Below are 16,873 nucleotides of genomic sequence, written 5' to 3' on the forward strand. Positions count from 1 at the left end.
TAAAAACTGTATATAAGCTGGTCTACGATAAAATTCTGCATTAACTTTGTAAAGAAAGTTATTGTAACAATATAAAAATTATTTTATATTAAATCTAAAAGTAATTAGCTTTGAGTTTGCTTTAAAAGTAATACATAAGTTAGATTTTGAAAAAAAAATTAATGCGTTAACATAATTTTTTTTTTAATTATTTTCCACTAAAAAGGACTTTTACTGTTAATAAACAGTAAATTTATAAACATCTCTAAAGTCAAAAACGGACAATCAACCAAAAATTTATTTAATATAAAAAATTAGTTTATTGAAAAATTAGTTTAAAGTTAATTTAGCTCCTCTTCGCGTAGATCCTATAAATAAACTCCAATACTATATAAAAGCAACATTAATAAGAAAAAAACCGTTTTATAAAAAACTGCTTTACTCTCGTACTCTAGCCTCCAATAAATTTTTTTAAACTCTTGTACAACAGATAGTAAAAAAAAAAAGTTTATTTTAATTAATTTCGAAATATTTAATGGTAGAATATATTAACACAATTTCAGGGTTAAGGTAATAATAAAACTTTTATTCTCTATAGCTAGAAAATCCCCCTTCTCCTCAATCTATATTATTATAAACGTTAACACTATTAAAAATTAAAATTTGTGAGAGCATTCGCACGAACTAGCTGAACAAAAACTATCAACGAACAGCTTACAATAAATTTTAAAGTAAACTACCCAAGGTATATACCAGAAAAACGAAACTCAAAAGAATAATTATAATTAATAAAAAAAACGTTAAATTACTATGATAAATGCTCAACAACAATACGCATTCACAGTGTAACTTTTTTTTGGCAAGTACATTTTTTTGTTTAAAATTATTATTCACGCATTCCTACACCGTTATGTACTAATAATTGTTATCATAGCTTAATTAAAAACTCTACCATTAGCTATGTAAAGAAGCATTGAATCTCGTAGAATTCCAGAAAAGTAAAAAGTAAAATGAAGACCACTTTAATTAACAAAAAATTTTAAAGAATTTGAAAAGGAAATTCAGACGCCGTGGTCATACAAGCATATTTTTCATTAAAATTTTAATAATATGTATATACTTATTTTATTTCATTTCAATGTTAATTTCAAATTTCTTTTTTAAGGTATTTATTAAATATATAAATTTATAAATGCTTTTCTATAATATAAAAATTTTGGTAGCAGTGTTCGTACCTTTTAGATTTCAAATGAATAAGTTATGATAAGTAAAAATTTAGCTAACAAAAAAAAAGTACACCAGTACGAGGAGTAATTCGTCGAAAATGCAATGAAACCACCATTTACTACATTTTATTAACTGCCGAATGGTTTTTACGAGCTCTATTAGAATTAGCTAAAGGATACATGTATACATATATTATTGCATCCCAGTTGCTACTTTAACAACTTTAAATTTCTGCACTTTATGGCGGTTATCAATTTTATAAGCCTTTAAAAACAACAAAAATACTGTAACATTGTTTAGAGAAATACTTGTTATTAAACGTCTCCTTTTAACTTTCACTCAAATTTTATAACTAATTTTTGAAATGGGTTGATTAAAAAAGCATGTCTTTTAACATATTAAATTTTAATTAAATGAGTTAAAAGAAGTGGAAAGCTGATATTATTCTATGACAAATTTTTACACGAACGAACAAGTTATTTATGAGTACACTTATATTATAGCAGTTATTTAATCGAAAAATGCTTTCCTCCAAAACTTTTAAGTATTGTTATAGAAAAAAAAATTAGTGACTTACGTAATGCTATGACTGTTTAAAGTTTAAGAAATGAGATGTTACCGTTTCTTTAATAAAATTTTTTATATTAAATTGATGCTATATTTAAAACTCCTCTTTCCTTCTTAAAGTAAATTAGCACCAGCATTTCCAACACTTTTTATGATTAGTGGAGAAATAAATTGATTACAAACCCCTTTATGTTACAAAAATTATCAAAGTTGGTAAAGAACTTAATAAGCCACTATGCCTTAACCTTAACTGCACGTAAAAGGTATGAAAATCTGACTGAAAAATATAAAGATTGGGTACCTTGTCTCCAGCTGCGACTAGAAAGTATGGAAGAAAGAGCAGATCCCTCTGAAAAATTTGTCTGTTCCAAAGTAATATACGTGAAAGAGTTACTACCAAATATTTTTAAACCAGGAACTTAATAGTTCTAATGAAACCAAATAGTCAATAATATTTAATATAAGCTATTTTCTATACAAGTTTATATGTATTACAATTAGAATAATAAAGAATATATTTCTATTGCTATAAGTGATGATATTTATTAAACCGCTATCTGCCTGGTGGCTGAATTAGAATGGAGAAGGTTGTGGAAAATAGAGAAATTTTTCAACTGTGTAGGCATGTTAGCGTATAAATGGAACTCGGCTTATAAACAACTAAGTATCACTATAACGTTGTCGCTCTATTCAAAATGCTGCTTTAGATAAATTTACTCTAAAATTGCAATTAATAATAAAACTGAACTTGATTGTATTTAGAATAAAATACTAACATCCTTAGGTGTGTTACTTAATTTTGAAGCATATAAGTAAAAAAAAAAATGTTTGCTTTTTTGTTAGATAATGGTAATGAAGCAGTATTTACTGCTTGTTGTATTTTAGCAGATGGCACTTTCAATTTTTCTTTTTTACTTACGTTTGTACATTTTATTTTTTCCACATCTTGGATAACTCGTAACTAGTTCACTAGTTATGTTATTGTTCATTGATACGTTATTAAATGTTATCATTACGTGTTATGAAGTTAATAACTGTCGTAGTTTAGAAGAAAGACAAGACTCTTTGAAGACGCGATTGAATTTAAAAATTCAGAGTTGACAAAACAGTTTTAAGTAAGTAAAAGAGTTTTTTTATAAACTATATACTTTTAATATATTTATTTTTTTTGAAACTTTATTAACCTTTTTTTTACATATTGTTTTCTGTCACTCAAGTTTATGTGTATTATATGTATATATTATATATATATTTTTATTTATCGTTTCTAAATAATACCATATAAGCATATATACACATTAAACCAGAAAAAAAAGAATTTTTGAAAAAGTTATTATAGGCTTTGTGTATATAATAAGATTGTCAGTAGAAGTTATACTATTAAAAACTAACTCTTCAACACTAGAAAATTTGCGTAAACTATATATATGCATAACATATCGCCCAAATTTTCTTTCACAGTTCTTAATTTTTTTTTGAAATTTTGGCAGAATTAGGTATTTTTAAATTTATCTAGCAGAGACTTCATTGTGCATAAACTGAGCCTACTTTTGAAACATCTCACTATCGTTTTAATCTACTCGTAATTATTTTATATTAATGCGATACTTACCCAACTCGGATCCTTAGTTTGGAGATAATACCTTTACTTTTTATATAAAAAAATGAATAAGAGCATTGGTGTATTACAATACCATAAACTTGAAGAGAATTTTTATATGCATAAAATTAGATATGTACTTCCATCGTTACTTGATATTGTAGTTTGCTTTTAAATTATTTAAATTTTAAAAAAAAACCTCATAACAGTAAATAAATTTAATAATTATACGCCTTCCCTTACAATAAAGTAAATTGATTCAAGTAGTCGAGCATAGTTTTCTTTATTTTTTTTTAACTAAAATAAAAGTAAACTTCTTCTGTACTAAACCTAATGGAAAGAAAAACTTTAACACAACGACTGCAAATCTTGCTCAAAGCGTCAAGGTAATCCGGTCCAGTTAGCTGACACTCTTTCGTAAACTTTTAAGATTGTTCTTTTATAAACAGTTTTATTATCGTTAAGCGAGGATCAAACGCCTTCGAGATAATTTTAATAAACATATATTTATAAAACCACCTGATTAAAAACTAAAATTTATTTTTCTTAGCGCTGGTACAACACACTCCACAACCAGAGAATTATACTTCTGTATGTGGTTTGATAAAGATCGCTTTCAATTCAGTTTATGTTAAGCTATTCCTTTCATTTGTCGCCATTTATTAAGCAGTTCGTATAACTAAGTATTAATGGGTGTCATCCCTTCTCTATTTTGTTCTATTCTTAGATATTTATAATTCTCATTTTCTTTCATATTATATTAAACAAACTAATGTATATACTTTATCTGTTATTAACACTTTCCTTCCGGTTATACAACATTCTTCCGTCTTCATAGGAGTAACAACCTTCACCTAATTTGTTACAATTTCCCATTCTCCCCTTTTTATGGTAGATGAACGAAGTGAACCTTGTGGCTAGCAATACACAGCTCACTACTTGTACACTCATAAAAGTGCAGGTTTTTACGAGTAGCGTGAACAAACCTACAGAAAAATACAATTGCAGATTGAGAATTTTTCTATACATTATTCTTAAAGATTACAGATGTAATTGCTTTTCTGTTTTCAGTTTAGAGAGCGTTGGGCATAAGAGTGATCATCGCTTATAATATTTGTAAATCCAACTTAAACATACGTCAAAGTTTATAAATTTGCTCAATGTTCGGACTGTTTTGTAAGGGCTAACAACTTTTATTCCCCGATTTTAAAGATCTTTTAAAAAAAATTTATTTTAAACTTTCTGTTAACCTTTATAATACCTTTAAAGCTTCTTTTATTATATAGAAGTGGAGATCACACTCTTATTGTGAAGACATATCGGGGAAGTCGTTTTAAACGGTCTATTAGCAATTTTGTTTTCTTATAGATAAGCAATTTTTTTGTAAAATTTATATCACTAAGTTGTAATCATAGTATACTACGCTAAAAAAAGTTTGACTCAAATTTTGTTTGGTTTTCAAGTCTTATTGTAATAGAAATTAGGCAAATTATAAAACTTGACAAGCTTTTATATTATTGTTGTAAAAATCCATTTTCTTTTTAAAGAACTTGCCAATTAATAAAGAGAGAAAAATTGCAATACTTTTATCTTCCATTTAAAATAAATCATTTGTTTATATTCAATACCTTCTTTTTATTAAATAGTTATCTTTAGCTTTTAGTTTATAGTAAACCAAACCTTTTTTATAATACCTTTTTTTAAAATTTTAAAAATTAAGTAGTAAAGGACCAGTATAAGAAGAAGTAAGATTACCAGTTTTAGTAAAAAGTTAAAAGAAAACCTAAAAATCTTATGAGAATCTTTATAAAAGGAGAATTTTTTTTGTCTGAGTTTTTATAAAAGTTTACATTATACAAGTAGAATTTAACATAATAAAAATATAAGATAAGTTTTACTTTAAATAAGTTTGATAATTATCAATTCCTTTTTGATAATTTTACTGTTCAGTAAAATTTATAATTTTTGTTAATCTTCTACAAGAGCTAACACTATGAGCTTAGCAGTTTTTTAACGCTGTCAAATATGGTAGTTGTTTACTTTTTTTTTTCTTTCAAAAGAGTGTTATCTTTAAAAGTAAAAGTCTTCTTTTTCCCTAATTACTTTTTTTAATATTATTTAAAGTTTTTAAAAAGTATTATAAACTAATTGTTACAAAAAATATGTTGTAAAAAAAAATTATTGAACCTTTTTTAAGCAGGAAACTCAAATATATTTTAAATTAAGTAATATAGCGCAAAATTTATAATTAATTATAATTTTTGATAAAGGAAAAGTCTTCAAAACTTATAAAAAGAAAACTTTTCAAAATTATTCATACAGATTTATATTCACTTTTTAATAGGAAGAGCATATAAATATTATAAATATATAAAAATCGTTTGAATTTTTATTAAAAATCTTTCAGCAAAAACTTGAATAGTTTCATAATCATAAACATTTCTCTCCTCTAAAAAATTGGTGGCCAAGTTTTTCTCAAATTTATAAATCTCACTGATCTCCGTTACACAATTTTTCTTTCTAATAAATTTTATATAATTATTCAATTTTTAAAAAAAAATTTAAAAAAATTTTTTTTTAATAAAATGCTTTTAAAATTAATCTCAAAATTATTTCTTTTTAGTAAATAGCGTTGCCTCTTGTAAATCTTTTTATTAATTTTTTTAAGGCTGAGACACGCACACAGTGAAGATTTAAAATCTCTAATAATACTCCTTGCAATGATTATTAGTGTTTAAGAAAAACTATTCGCCTTCCAAACAAGAAACTGAAACGTACTAATTTCGTTAGTTCGATAAAATTTTATACAAACAGCAAAAAAATTAATTTTTTTTAATTAATTACAATTTGATATAAGATTAGTATTATAACAAAATAAATTTATCATTATTAAAAATAAACATGGAATATAACAAAAAAGTTACAGTATTTTGATATATTCTTCTAGTAAAAACACTCTATAAAGCCATAAAGATTCAAGATCCGCGCAAAAATACAAGTAATTGAATACATCTAAAAAAAATAATAACGATAATAAATATGAATTGTAGAAAAAGAAATATAAACCTCTAAGTTCGCTACGCAGAAATTCGCAAGACGAACGATAATTATTATGTTTTACATATAATAATAAAAGTTTTTCTCTATAAGAAAACCCAGAGTAGTCTGCCAGATGGCGTTGGATCCATTGCTTGGAGTTCTTTAAAAGAGTTTCTAACTTGTGCAAATAGTAATAAAAAAAACTTGAAAAAAAAAAAATTAAAAAATTAATAATTAATTCAACTTATTGTAAAAAAATTTTTAAAGGAAGATTTATAAAGAATTATTGTTTTAGATTTTATAACTTTTACAAACTATAGATATATTAGAAAAAAATTATTATTATTGAAGATTATTGTAAAGAATTTAAAAAAAAAGTTTAAAAAGAGTTTTTATTTTGAATATTGGCGCATCATAAAAAATTGATAAAAATAATAGTAAATTTAAAAATTACTAATTCATAGTGATTGTAAAAGAATAATTCAAATAAATGCCTGAAAAATTAGTGTTATTACTTGGTTAAAATTTTTAAAAATTAAAAAATATTTATTAACTATTTCAGATTATTGTAGAGAAATAACTTAAAGGGAAATTATAAAAGAATTTTTATTTCAGATGTTATAATTTGTTGAAAAAAAATTGAAAAATACTAATTCAAAGTGATATCAAAAAAATGTTATAATTTGTGCATATCATTAAAAAAAATTATTTAAACTAAAATTTAAAAAGGTTTACTGTTTCAGTTGTTATAACTTGTAGAAATTGTTAGAATTTTTTAAAAATTTAATAATTAATAATTTATATTGTAAAATTAAATTTCATAAATTTAGAAAAAATTATTATTTCAAATGTTATAAAAGTAATGAAAAAGAATTAATATTAATAATTAAGTTATAGTTATAATATTAAGGAATTTATTTTAAATATTTTACTTTAAATATTATAACTTGTGCAAATCATTAAAAATTGAAAAAATTATAAAATTTTTTATTACTATTTAAGATTATTGAAAAAAAATTTATAAAAAAAAAAGTTTAAAAAGAATTATAATTAAATTGTTAAACTTTTGCAAATCACAAAAAAAAATTAAAAAATTAATAATTTTATTTATTGTAGAATAATATAAGTATATAAAAGAATTATTATTTTAGATGTTAAAAGTTGTGAGAGCAATAAAAATTAAAATTATATAACTATTGTAATAAAAATTATAAATTTCAGAAGATTCTTTAACATTTGAAAGTCATAAAAATAATAAAAGTACATTTATTACTTAAAGAAAATTTGTAATTAGTTGTTATGAAAATATATAGATAATTATTATTCTAGAAGAGCCGCAAACTTGTGTAAGTTTAAAAATAGGAAAAAATACATAATCAACAATTATTGTAAATAAAAAAAATAATGAAAAATGCTATTTTAAACTTTAAAACCTTTTATCCTGTGAAAATTATAATATAAATTATAGTATATCTATTATTAAAAAATAAAAAAAAAAGAAAACTATAACTTGTACAGAAAAAAAATTAAAAAAATAAGAAAGTAATTATTTAAAAAACAAAATTCAAAAGGAAATAATTTAATTATTTATTATTTAAGAAGAAATTTCCATTAGAGGCTGTCACAAAAATATTAAAAATAATAATTTAATATTATTGTTAAAAAAAATTTATAAACATTAATTATTTTAAAAGGTCTCTTATCTTGTGCAAGTCATAAAAAAAATAAAAAAAAATTTATAAATCATTATTGTTTCAAATAAATCTCCTATCTTTGGAAATCATAAAAAAAATTAAAAAATGATATATAAATAATTATTATTCAGAGTATGTTTTATAATTTGAGCAAGTCTTATAGAAATTATAATGAAGTTTAATGGTAAAAAAAAGTTAAAAAGAATTTATTTTTGTAATATAAATTAATTTTTTATAATTAAAATTTGTACTAAATTTACAGAAACGCCACCTTTACGGTTTAAAATTTATAATATTTTTATTATAAAATAATTAGATCATATATTTACTAAATACTTTTATTAAATATTTACAGACTTATAAAATTTATTTATAAAAATAAATTTAAATTTCAATTTTCTTTTTAGTAAATATTTATTAATTTTATTTATTATTAAACATTTAGTATTATTTTTTATAAACTTTTTATAAATAATAATTATTATAAACTTTTATTGTACTTATTTTTTTTTTAATTATTATAAAATTATTGTTATAACTTTAATATAAAAAAAATTTAATACTTTGGAAAATATAATAACTTTTAAATTCATTATATATAAACTCAATATTTCATAACTGTATAAATTCATTATTCTTTTTGTCGATGTATTTATTATTATAGTTCCCCTTAGTGTTATATTAAGTTTCTTTATAATAATAATTATTAAAAAATAAAAACTACAGAATTTACTTTTAAAATAAGAAACAAAATATAAATGTTAAACTTTTCTTGTTTAAATTTACTAATTCAAAAATTGTTAAATTTAAATTTCCTTTTTTTATAAAATTTAAAACTAATAAATTTTTTATAAAAAAATGAATAAATCATTTACTGTAACTTAAATTAATTTTTGATAATTTTTTGGACATAGTTAATATCAATAATTTTTAAATATAAAATTTAGAATAAAGTATTTTTGATGAACTTAAAGTTAGTGAGAAAGAAAAAAATATTATTAAGAATTATTTATTTTAAAATTTTAATTATAAAATTGTTAAGCACTGAATACCCCTTTTACAATAAAAGAAAAAGATTTAGATCTATATTTTGATGTCTTTATATTTATGCCAAAGATGCAAGTCTCCCTTTCGGTGTCAAAAGTAATATATAAATAATTTAAATCATATAACAAAATTTAATATTTTTTTAAAGTATAAAAAAAAGATTAAAATCTAATAAAAAATTAGAAAAAATAATAAAATTATTTTTGTGGCCGAAATCTTTATAAATTTTATTTTATAGGTTTTTAATTTTCTTCTAGCAAAATACTAGAAAATTAAGAGTAATATATAATAATTAAATTTTTTCAAATAGCAAAAAGTAAAAAAAAAAGTTTACATAAACATAAATTTATTTAAGAAAAATATAATTATAAGTAATTATTTAAGTATGAAAATATTGTTATTAAAAATACAAAAAAAAAATACTTTAAATAAAAACTAATAAAAAGTTTTAGAATAAAAAAAGACAAATTTTTTTTTAATAAAACAATAAACCGCATTTTATTGTAAATAATTATACAAAAAGTTATTATAAAATTTTTAACATAATTATAATAAAATTTTAAAAAAAATTCTTTTTTTTAATAAATAGTTTATGAATTAGTTTACCTCTTCATAATCCGTTAAAGATAATAATAAATAACTGCAGTTTAATTTATAATTCCAAACATAATAATTCATAAAATATCGACTGCTAATTTCTTCGCATTTATTAAGTTCTTTTCTAAGAAAAATTTCTATATATAAAATTTAAAAGTTAAAGAAAAAAAATAAAAGTGTACTAAACTGCATAACTTCACACCAGCTAAGTTTAAGGTTAGACTGTTGTGGAAAAAATAAAGGAATATAAAGGGACCTTTATTAATAATAAAGGAATAAAATTTTTCAACAAGCCAGCCCCTGTCAATAAATAAACAAGAGTTATTGAAATTACGTATATTTTCCAATTTTTCTATAACAATAGGTTAGCATTGAATTTGTTGGTGTTTTTGAGAAAAAAAAGAAATCTTTATATTATGCGCTTTTATTTCTAACAATTAGAAGATAAAATATAATCTTTCAAAGTTGAAGGGAATTGGTGTTACACGTTATATTCTAGCTAATACCAAGTAATTTAGAAAAAGTTTATAAATAAATAATAAAGTACTGAGACTTGTAAATCCACGCACTGCCACATTTCGGGTGTAAAGTAGTAAGCAAGTCAATAAAGTTAATTTCATCATTAAAGGTTGAGTATTTTAAAGAAAATATTTGGCGCCTAAATCAAAGTTTTTATTGAAAATTATTATACATTTTGGGAACCGAAATACCGCCAATTCCACGGGGTGTAATTATCCGGGCAAACCATCAATAGGCAATTGGCGTAAGTTAATAACTTTTTGGCTACCTTGCCGACAGTGAAGGATTTTTCATCTTCGTTTAAGTTGTATACTACTTCTTCCTCACTGCTACAAAACTTATGTTTATTATCATTAGATTCACTTCTTTTATTATAAATTGAACTTTTAGTCTCATAAATCATTAGTGATTTCTCATTTTTTTTAACAGTAAATGAAAAATTTTGTTCAGTATGATCAATAAATGAATTAGAGTTTAACTTCTCTTTAAATATTCTTTGCCATTTAAAAAAAAAGTTATAAGAGTATTTGGCTAAGATTGGTAAAGACCTAAAAGTAATTGGTAACGTAAGTAATGTTTTTAAAACTCCTTTGTAATAAGATTCAAGTAACCAAAAAGGTAAGCCAAGCTTTCCCCCTTCAAAGTAAAACGGATCGCGGCAGTAGACCTCTCTGTCGTTTTGATATAAAATCCCTATCTCCTTGCTGCGCGATAAAAAATAAGGGATTAATAATAAAGCTACGCAAATTTTTAATAAAAATAGTTATTTTACATGGTGCTAATAGTATCTTTTAAGAAAAATTGTACATAACGCTTAAAGATTTCTTGGGACTCTTCAGAATCGTAGAAGGTACAAAAGTTTGGTTCCATACTTGGGAAAGGATATAAAGCAAAGGGAAAAAATATTTAAAAATATTAAACTAAATTTTTTTTATAAAAAAAAATGTAATTAATGCTGTAACAATTAAAAAAACGGATAATTAGGTAACAACTAAAAATCAAAGAATTAAAAGTAATAATTAACAACCTATTTCAAATCATAGCCTTGAATTATTAAAAACTGGTCATAAGCATTCAAAGTCTTTCAGTTAAATAAATTGCATAGCGGGGGGGCCCTGTAAAGGCGCCAATGAATTTCCGAAAAAATGTTGTGGGCACAGCCTCCTGCTCGTAACCCTACTGCGCAATACCTTTTTTAACAATTTCTAAAACCAAAAGTAATCATCTTAAAAACTTTAATTTTATTGTTTGTAAATTTTTGTAAAATCATTCTGCTACTTTTTCTTTATTTAAAAAATTTTTTAATCCGAAAGTAATTGGTAATGTGTAAAAAGTTGCACACTAAAACCCAACTAAATTAATAAAACATTGGATCACAAAAAGACTATGGCTATTGTGGAATAAACACAGAGTTGGAAGATTTATTAGCCAGTAAAAAATAAAGGAGGAAACAAGAAAAACGTATCTATTAAGCTTCTCTGTAGTGCCACTACTTAACTAAAGTGGTTTATTGCCTTTATAACGTTTAACTATTTTATGTTGTTAGATTTTTCACCACGTCGAAAAGTGGACGCTTGCCTTAGGGAAGCAGGAAATCATTTATTATGGTCTCGAGTTCTGACATGATTTAAATATCTTTCGAAAGTCAAATATAAAGCTTATAAAAGGCAAAATATTTCCCATTTCCTCGACGTCCACAAAAATTTAAACAGTTTTTCACTGAAGGAACTTTTTCTTAATTCCAAACCTAACAGTTTCTCGTCTACAAACCTTGGTCCGCCACGTTCCTGTGGAATTTTTAAATTTATTTATTCAGATTAACTTGCTAATATAGAGACTTTGATTAATTCTTTCTATTTAATGATTAATTTAGTTCTTTGATTAGTAAAAGTAATTTAGCTGTTCGATTATAACCTCATTGCCACAAAGTTAATGCAATATTAGCTTGGCATATCCTCCAACCTTCAAAATAGTTAGACTGCAAATTATACTACACAATATTTTATAAATGTTTCAAGAGCTCCTCAGCATATGTGAATTTTTAAGGATATCGTAAATGAGAACTTGATTTAATTTATAAATATGATAAGTGCATAGCCGAGAACTGCATTAAAGAAACTAAAGATTATTGGAAATGGAGTACTAGCTATTTTACTAAATGATAACCACTCCCACTATCTAAAATGTAAATGATTAAAACACTTCTTCCCGTATTGATAATGGCTATAAAAGATTCATAATTTAATAATTCTGGTAATTATGGTAAATAAAAAAGTAATAAAAATAATTAGCAAATGTATTTTGGTATCAATAAGAATATATTAATGATAACAATAATAACAGTATAATTACTCATAGCGTATTTGAACGCCATAGACATAATAGCTATTGTTATAATAGTAATTAGTGGCGCAGTTTTTTTAATAAACCTTTTTAAAATGGATCCAAAAAGCCTTTAAGTTTTTACTCATGAACTGATTGTTTTAAAAAAATACTTTTTTTTTGGAAAAAGTAAATACTGTAAGGGTGTTTAAATTGACTCTAGTCTTTAAACAACCGAGTCCACCTCTTGCCTATTGCATATTACAAACCACATTATGGGTGAGTGGCCTATAATTCCTCGTAGATTTCTTTGGCACATTTACCCTTTTTTTATAAGCTACTTTATCACAACACCCTACTCAACTTTCCAAAATGGCAAGGTTTCGCTGGTGTTTATTTGACTTTTGCTCAATAACTATTACATCAATCCTAATAAAATTTGACACATCAGTTGTTAACATTATGTATGTACACGTACAATCCAAGTTTCTCTTTTTGTGATAAACCCCTTCTAGACGATGCTAATTTATCGCCGGACAGTCCTCGTATATACAAACTCTAATAACTTGATAGACGTGGACATTTCTAAAAAAATGTACAGAAGTAATGCTTCACACCTGCAACGAAGTAACGAAAAACATTAGCAGGGCTACTTATTTAAGGGCTTTGACAAGTGGAAATAGAGTACTATTACGTAATGTAAAAGTTACAAGGAGAGTACCATGAAACTAAATATTTCTTTTTGAGCAAAAACAAAAAAAACTTTTTAAAAAATATTCAAAAAAAATTTAAATATTTTAATGTGATCCATAACCCAATAATTAGCCTCTGTGTTTGCTAATCGACTTTTTAAAACCAATAAAAAAAAACTTTTGTATAAATAAATTAAACAAAAAAACTAAATTTTTAATAGTATAATAGAGTAATAGTAGAGTACACTTCACTTATTAAAAAATGTGGTTATCCATTTGTGGAAGGATATGTGTTAGTTTAAAAACTGACACTATCAACAATAATAAATTTAAAAAAGAGTGGTAAACTATTTCATAGTAACTAACCCAATTGGGTTATGTATAATAATTTTTATTGAAATATGTCTATTTTAGGTGAAATTTGCTAAAAAAAAAAAAAAAGAAAGATATGGACATTTTGAATTATTATAAACGTTGTAAGGCTCCCCTCACTGTTACAAAGGAGAACGATATTTACTAGTTCTATAAATAAGTAACCTTTAGTTCGTTACTAACAAAATAAAAAATAACTTAAAATAGCACTCCCATAACATTTGTAATTGTTAGCAAGAAGTTATAAACAAATGTAGAATTATTTATTGTTACACTTTCTGCCACAACTAAGGGTTGGAACCTTAAAATATCAAGGTCATTACGCTAAAATTATCTGCTTACTTTCGAAAATGCTAAGAGCAAGAACTTACTTCTCTTTAATAACCCAAATTCCACTAATCTAACTTTTTGATATTTAGTATTACATATTACACTTACTTGAAGTGTAAAAAGTTGGCAAATAACCAAAAAAAAGTTTAAATAAAAAAGCGAAGTATAGTGAAATGGTACTTCACCAAAAAAAATCTTATTAAAAGGTATATATATGTGTATTTTAATAATAAAGATGTAATTAAAACTTTGATGTTTTGATTTGACTGGGAAATTAACTTTTCTATTATTAAAAACTGCATAGCTTCACTAAACGGAGCAACATGAACCTTTATTATACTAGATATTTAGCATAAAAGTACGTCCCATATAATTGTCATTTTTGTTTCTAACTGCCTTAATTAATAAAAATAATCATATTTTTTCCTCCCGTATTAATAGAAAACTTCCCTTGAGGGTTTGGTATTAATTAACCCTATTAATGGAAGGCAAGTAACTTGTTAACCAAAATAAAGTGGACTCCTCTCAAGTAAAATTAAGAAAGAAAGCAATTAAATTGTTTTTGCACTTTAAGCTTGTATTAGACTACAATTTTTGGCACACGATCAATGTATGAAATAGTATTAATAACGCAAAAGGGAGAGAAAGTTAACTTTTAAGGTTGTAATAACTTTAGCTTACTTAGCACAGAACCGTTTAAAAGAGACTGCAGGTATCCCAAAATTATTGCTCAAAATTTTTATGTTGAAATAGAATTTGTAGGTAACAGCAGCTACTGTTATAGCCTAGAAGAATCTGTACTTTAAATTAAGTTAGCCGGCACCAAAACTTATATCGCTAGAATTATTTTATAGCAAGCCTCTTACCTGGTGAAAAGTTTTTCTTTATGTAAAGCGCCGCCTTACTTTAGTTCATGATTAATCTGTTTCAACTCTTGATTGTTCTGTATTTGTATTCAGAGTTAAGTTTTACCAATAAGTGTCTTTTAATATTTTTTGCTTATCTTTTTTTTTTAATCCAGAGTTTGTATTTTTGATTACGCTTACATCGGTTAGTTATAATCTTGGCTTATGAGAACTCTTAACCAATGTTCGTCTGAAACCCCTGTAAAATGCACGAAGTTAGTCAGTTTTACACTACACAATTTGTTAAGTTGATAGTAAAAAGGTTAACCAGTGACCACCTCAATGCTGACAATACCCGATTAGCTATATATCGCCCGTCACTTGATATCCTTGTATTATTTGTATATCTTCAATGCTTCTAAATTGAATGGACCAGAGTTCGAAAGTACTTTAAAGAAACACTAAGTTAGCTTAATAAATTAATTTACTTCCTGTTCCTCTCATTATACCCTTTTTAATTTTTACCATACTAATTTTGTGATATTAGATAGCAAGTGACAGATGTAAGTACAATAAAAATTATTAAACACTAAGACAACACATTCCGGTTTACTACTTTTTTTTTTTTTAACAGAAAAGGCCCAGTTAGTACACAACGTGTACTAATTATAGGAAAAAAAAAAGCTTATTAATTTTTATTGTAAATAAACGTAAACGAAATATAAAACGAAGTAAAAATAAATAATTTAAATAAATAGACTTTCAACATAAAGAAGGTTAGAATAACAAGACAAAAGACAATGAGATATAAAGATAAGATAAAAAAAATTCATTTGGGCTTTTTTTAGTTCTACATAGATACTCACAATTAAGATAAAATTGAGAAAAATCGTTTAATTTAAGATTATTAATGGGTTATTAATTTTAACGGTGAGTTGCATGTCTTTATATTAAACCTCTAAGTAGGTGGTTGACCTATTAAATAGAATATTTTAAATAACATTTTTTAAATTACCTGAGAAATCCTAATATTAAAACTGCATTGATTTTAATATGCTTTTTACAGTTAGTTTACCCTGATCGAGGTATAGAAAAAGACTACTTCCTTATATTTTCATGAAAAAATTTACAGTATTTTTAGTAAACACGTTGAAGGTGCCCTGTGATAATGCAAGCTTACGCACAGCTGCTACCATTGTTTTCTATATTTTCGATTTCTTCTCTAAGGTTACTTTGGGTGCTTAAAGGAAGAGTCCCATCTTATCACATAAATTAATAAAGTTCTTAAAGCTTTTCGATCATCTACATTATGACCCTCTATAATATTTTTATAACTATATTCTCGAAAGCCCAAAGTTCGTAAAAATATCAGTATACAGTTTCTTCAAGTGAGGGGTCTGCGCACATTAATTGTTTATAAGAACGCTTTTTATTAAAGACTGTGAGTTAACTTTCACTGATTTTATAAATATAATTAAAAGATTCACTAATAATAAAATATAAACTTATTACTAATATATTTTAATAGACATCATTACTATTTAATACCAAAACCATTTTGTTACCTTCATAAGCTGTATTATTGTAAAATAAAAATATGTTACTAACATAGGCCGATGTCGAGTCGTCTATATATGGAGGAGAAAAGGAATAATGTTATATAAAAGTAGTTAGTAATCTGTTGCTGTGACATTCATATGCTTTAAAGTTTTGTCTCGGCTATGCGCTTATATATATTTCAAAGATGGATCAAATTCGATTTTACGAGTTAAATGGGGAAAAGCTAAATGTTTAACATAGAGCGTAAGCCCTTATAAATATAAAGGAAGTAAAAATTTTCGTGGTGTTTCATTTCTCTATATTATTTACTCTTTTGCACATATTATCATGGTAGTATTAATAGTATTAAGCTTTTCAGTTTTGCGACTTTAAATATAACCTTATCTTTGAGTCTTAACTTTAAAGAGTAGAATTTATTTCAATACTTTAAAATAAAGTTTTATTTTTAAAGGTCAATTCCTTTCACATCTTAAGCTTTATTTA

The sequence above is a fragment of the Zophobas morio genome, unplaced genomic scaffold (genome assembly GCF_036711695.1).
Source record: "Zophobas morio isolate AGI-343-1 ecotype UQ-CSIRO unplaced genomic scaffold, CSIRO_AGI_Zmor_V1 ptg000615l, whole genome shotgun sequence".
Lineage (NCBI taxonomy): Eukaryota > Metazoa > Arthropoda > Insecta > Coleoptera > Tenebrionidae > Zophobas > Zophobas morio.